The sequence below is a fragment of the Alosa alosa genome, chromosome 18 (assembly GCF_017589495.1).
Source record: "Alosa alosa isolate M-15738 ecotype Scorff River chromosome 18, AALO_Geno_1.1, whole genome shotgun sequence".
NCBI lineage: Eukaryota > Metazoa > Chordata > Actinopteri > Clupeiformes > Clupeidae > Alosa > Alosa alosa.
Window position 1 is genome coordinate 9,701,248 of NC_063206.1, and position 5,774 is coordinate 9,707,021.

Consider the following 5,774-nt stretch of genomic DNA (forward strand, 5'->3'; position numbering starts at 1 on the left):
TATGATAATGCATCTTACTTAATCAGTCTTATTCAAATGATGTTAAATAACAATAATAAATACTAAAAAATATTGTATGCAGATATTTAATCTTTTCCTGATGGCCAAACTATATTTCTTTCTGATATCCCTGATTAACCCTTACAACCCTAGACTGTTTTAAGGGCTTTTTCACTACCTTTAGTTAGAAGCATTTATCCTGGTCAATGTAAGTGCCATACACACATGCTATATTTATATTTTTTCAGAACAGTCTAGGCTACCAAGATCTGGAACCAATTCATATTAATACTTGCATTGATTTATTGATTGATTGATTTTGATTTTTAAATAATACAAAGACAAAAGCGTATTATAACATTCTTATTTTGAAATGTATCTCTGTCAGCTGGACATGACTTTCATGTATGTGTAGGGGCAGACTGTCCTGAATCTGGCAATATGAGAACCATGGTGGAGGGCTTTGGGGCTGAGCAATTTACGGACATGTGGTGTCGCCCTTTACAAGAAATAAATGCCATTTTTTTATTTAGTAATGAAAAATGTCCTTTCTGCGCTCCATATCTGTGACCGCGAACTGATCTGACCTGGACTGAACCGAGTTTCGCGTTTTCTGTGTGTACACTCATGATGATTCTAAAACAACTTTTTCTGCATTGTCATGAACAAAAGTGAAGGCAAAAGGTGTTTCTTTTTGTCGAATAAATTGGGATGCAATGTGAGTCTCGAATTGGATGTCATGCAGGAATTTGCTGGGATCTCAAAACCGCGTATGAACTTTGCCATAAAAGAAACACATGATAGCGTTGGATTATGAACATGCCTTGCCACCACAACACACAAAAAACGTGGGGTAAGTCGAGCTATATGAAGTTATTATTTTGATGTCATTTCGTCTGTTTTATAACCCATGTATAAAATGATAGCTCTGTATCTCCTCTTTACTGGAGCCGGAGAGCTCACTTTAAGTGATATTTTTTTCTGGTCGTGATAATTTGTGAGCACGTTTTCCTTTAAATAAGCCCTCGAATTAATAAAGCGTGAGCACGTTTTCCTTTAATTAAGCCCTCGAATTAATACAAGCGTGACCCGTTGTAGGCCTAAATTGAGCTCGAAATATGTATTTTAGTGATCACATTTAGTAATTCCGACATTTTCTCACTTGGCTGTGCTGTGGCAACCGTGTTACCTTGACATGGACTAGGCCTACAGCTGTCTGTAACAGTTCATATTGGTAATGTGATGATAACCGTTAGCAGCTAATTAAAGACTTTAGGTGGTCATGTTTTATAGCGGACTTCTACTCTTTGTAGCAGGGGCACTGTGGTGTCAACCGCCAGCTATGGAGACCCATAATGGGGAAATTCTACTACAAAGGCTACTCGCGGGCTCTGTTGTAGCCTAATGGCCGGTTTCCACTATCTCCTGGATTGTTGACTTAACTGTGAGGTCTAGAAGTCAATCGAAGCACATCTGGCGACAAGCTCCCAAACAATTACAACCGTAGACCTACTGTTGGTACAAATAGGCTACTGCTTGGTAGTAGTATCGCCTAATACCCACCCAATACAATAAGGTTCCCTCTAGGCCCGATGGGCCTCACCATATAACCCACGCGCACCAATGATGCACACAACGGGGTAAGCTTTGATCACGGACTATGAAGCGGGAGACATAAACAGTGTCGTTCACGATGCTCAGCTTCTCAGGCTATGTAGCCCAGCTCACACCGTTCGCGAGAAACACCACAGCTCTGCATACACGGACCTCAACAAACACTCAAAACTTCGCCAAACATTCAGCTGGACGATGTTGGCAAGGGGCCTGTACACAAACACACAATCATCTGCTCTCCCACCTACAGCCTACCTAGCGGGCTATAACCAGGTGCACTGCAATCAATGAGATTCCCTCTCACGTCACTACAAGCGACACACCTCGGCGTCATTCCGGGATGCCCCTTGACACCACACTATGTTTTGTGCACACAATTGAATTTCTTGAGCCCGTTTTAATTATTAGGTGGGTGCGTTTTGTAGATCGAGATCTCGAATATACTATAACGTGCTCATGTTTACATGTGTCAAGACAATATCGAGTGCACGTTTTACAAATTGTGGCCACGTTTAAAGTAGATCGTGCACACAATGTTCTATAACCATGTTCACAAATTGTGCTCTCATTTTAATAAATCGTGCCCTCGTTTTTTTAGTCAATCGTCTTTCGTTTTAGTAAATTGTGCCCTCGTTTTACTATGCTTAAAATGAGAGCTCAATTTAGTAAAATGAGCTCACACTATAGTAAAAGCGAGAGCACAATATAGTAAATTGTGCACCACGATTTAGTAAACCGGCGCACAATTTAGTAAAGCGGCGTGCGATTTAGTAAAGCGAGTGCACAATATAGTTAAACGAGGGCACAATTTAGTTAAACAAGAGCACAATTTAGTAAAACGAGCGCACAATGTAGTAAAACGAGCGCACATTCTCTCAACATGCAAAACATTTTGCGATGACCCCTCTAGGGCTCCGTACAATTTAGTAAAACGAGCGCACAATGTAGTAAAACGAGCGCACATTCTCTCAACATGCAAAACATTTTGCGATGATCCCTCTAGGGCTCCGTACCTCTTTCTTCTGATATGCTTGCCATATCTGTGCGATCACGGGTTCGCGAGTAATTCAAACGAGAGTAATGGGTGCGCAGGTAAACTATAAATATGAATCAATTTGATTTAATTCATGATTTTTTTTATTTTCATACTTGATCGCACAGGCAAGAGTTTGGTCTCGTTGCAAAGCCCCACTTCTGCTCTGTCACGCAATTAAGGTTTCATCTCGCTGCGATGAACAGTTCTGGAGCAATGTAAGAACTGCAAAGCAGCCTGCCTCTGCCTGACTAGCTGCTATGGCAAGAACCACACGCAGTCAGCAAATTATGTTTTTTATAAAGTAGCCTAGGCCCTATTAGCCTACTTTTATTGGAGCCATCCGGAAATATGTGCCTAATGCTTGCATTTCACCCGAATTTTATCGAAATATTTTTGTAACAGCGTTACCGCGGGCATCCGATTATTTCTGATCAGCCCCACACGTCAATGTCAGAGAGCCTAACATGGACATTAATCTTAGATGTCACCACAAAACAAAAGGAAATAGACACACACCGTGACATACAATAAAACTGCAGCAGACAAAAATTGTCTATTATGTCATATTTTATCAAGCCAGCCTGGACTATAAATTGGCCTTAAAACACATACAGTAGGCCTCCCACACAGATCATATGATTGTGCAGTATACCTCCTCTCTGGCACCATGTTGCCACAGAGTGGACTGTACCCACTGGCCTTTCCCAAGACAATGGAAGCAATGGAATGGCTTGATTAATGGAGCAGTGGAAGGTTACATTCAGTATGCCCCGAGTAATGGTCTGATCCGACCGTTCACATATTTGTACCAAAAAAGAATGGTGGTTGCACCCCTGTTTTGATTACAGGGGCTTGAACAAGATCACAGTCAAGAACAAATACCCTCTCCCTTTGATGTCCACACCTTTTGATCTGCTCACAGGGGCAACAATGTTTACTAAACTGGACCTAACTGCACATGCAAAATGCATATCACCTAGTTCGTATGAGAAGTTGGGATGAGTGGAAAACTTACTTTAGCACCCCTAGTGGCCACTATGAATACAAGTTGATGTCTTTCAGGTTGTCTCAAGGCCCCCATGATGTGTTGTGTGAGAGATGATTAACCATTGTGCTTTTGTTTTTAGACAGTAATCTTTCTAAGGATCCAGATGAACATGTCTGACAGGTCCAACGTGTGCTCATGGTTTCAGTTTCATGTATCTAACACATCTTTTCAGGGATTCCATTACCTCACCTGCAAGGGTGGCCATGGACCCTGGAAAAGTGCAAGCAGTAGATTGACAGGAACCCACAAGTGCAACGCTTCCTGGGGTTTTCACATGTTTACAAATGTTTCATTCGTAACTTCAGTTTTGTTGCATCTCTGATTACTGCTATCACCCAAGGCTGCCCTTCCAAGATGAAATGGTCAGTCGAGGCCTATAGCACCCATTCCACACTGACCCTACAGTTCCTTTCATGGTGGAAGTAGACGCCTCCAACACGTGGATTGAAGCAGTGCTCTCCCAGAGGTCGTCACATGATACGGCCCATCCCTGTGTTTTTTATTCACAGAACCTAACAGCTTTTATGTTGTTAATGTATTTATGTTTTAATGGACCCTAAAATCCACCATATATATTGTCTTCTGCTCCTTACTACCTTCACCTGTGTGCTTCGGACCCACCTACTTTCTATGAAAATACTGAATAAAAAACACAAAATGAATTTGGTGTAGGGGTTTATTTTTCTTTAGGAAATTCTCACATGAGGAAATTGTAAAGTACAACTCTTTTAACTCCAAACATCTTCCTCCTCTTCATCATCATAATCATCACCATCATAAGGGGAATGGGATGCCAGGGTGCAGAGTGTATAAGGAGAATGTAATACATGTCTTTTGTTACAATAAAACATGATGAAGTAGCCCTAGCCTGCGCACAGATGCTACAGACAATGTTTCATGGGTGTGTTGTGTTGTGGGCAGTGGAAAAACTTCTTCACATTTCTGTCTCTAGGTCTGTCATTCATGGTATTTTCAATCAGTCTCTTCTCAGTGGTGTCTGGGTAAAGAATGACATGTATGGAATTTATGACAAACCATCGTGATTTTGTGATGCAAGTGTCACCTTATTCATTAAAACGGGAATGAATGGATGTGACTGCACTAAAGAAAACTGCATACATGGCAATAATAAGTATGATAAAAATGGTAAAAATGGCTCCAATGGCAAGTCCAATTATGTTGAAAAGTTTGGCTTTCCGAGATGCTTCCGCTGCTTTAGTGGTGTCTCCTGTTGTGCTTGCAATTTTAACCTGAAGTGAACAAAGATACAAAATACCCTCCAAACATTTAAACAATCAAGATCAAAATGATATTTATTAAACAATCAAGATCAAAATGATATTTATTTTATCTAGTATATTTCTCATAATTGATCTGAATTGAAATCAACTCAATGTAGTTATTTCCCCCTAAACATGGCTTTAAACTTATTTTGATGTTTCACTGACTTACAATAAAGAAAATGGAGTCTGACATTGCACAACTGGAACATTTGGCATTGCAATATGTACTGTAATGTTGTTGCCATGGGATGAACCTTTTGTGAGTTTTAGACGTACTGTAATGGGTAGCCCCTTGAGACTAACTGGTTAAATTGAAAATGTATGAAAAGGGGAGTGGCTACAATGTGTTACTTCAACATCAAAATAAGATGTTGCCAATTTTCTTGTATTGTTTAGTTTCAACTCAAAGTAATAGCCCCTCATCTATCCTCAGGCCAAGTCCAATTGTGAAATGCTTGTTCTTTTCTTTTGCCCCTCCTTAAACGGGTTTAAGGGAAGCAAGCCAGAATTCAGTCGTCTCTAAATAGCGGACTTATTTCTGTGATAGAAAGAAAAGGCAATATTTTTCTCCTGGATGTAGCCTACATGAATGTGGCATACATAGACCCTTTCAAGAGAGTTCCATTATCAGCATCATAGTTGGCCCCACAAGGCTTCCGTTTTAACATTCCATATGTTATCTTAATGCAGAGGAAGTAGATTGGGAACCAAATAGAATGTTCAAGCATTGTTTTTGTTTTTATTGTTGAAAGGGTCTATATATGAAACACACACATACATGCATGAAGCAGAG

The 5,774-nt window shown here is 40.4% G+C and overlaps 1 long non-coding RNA gene across 1 annotated transcript; it reads right to left on the reverse strand.

The window, feature by feature from the left end:
* Window positions 1-4,356: 4,356 nt before the first annotated feature.
* On the reverse strand, window positions 4,357-5,203 carry LOC125311992. Its single transcript, XR_007196549.1, has 2 exons — window positions 4,818-5,203; window positions 4,357-4,695 (listed from the first exon to the last, which is right to left on the reverse strand). It is a non-coding gene; the product is annotated as an uncharacterized LOC125311992 (long non-coding RNA).
* Window positions 5,204-5,774: the final 571 nt, after the last annotated feature.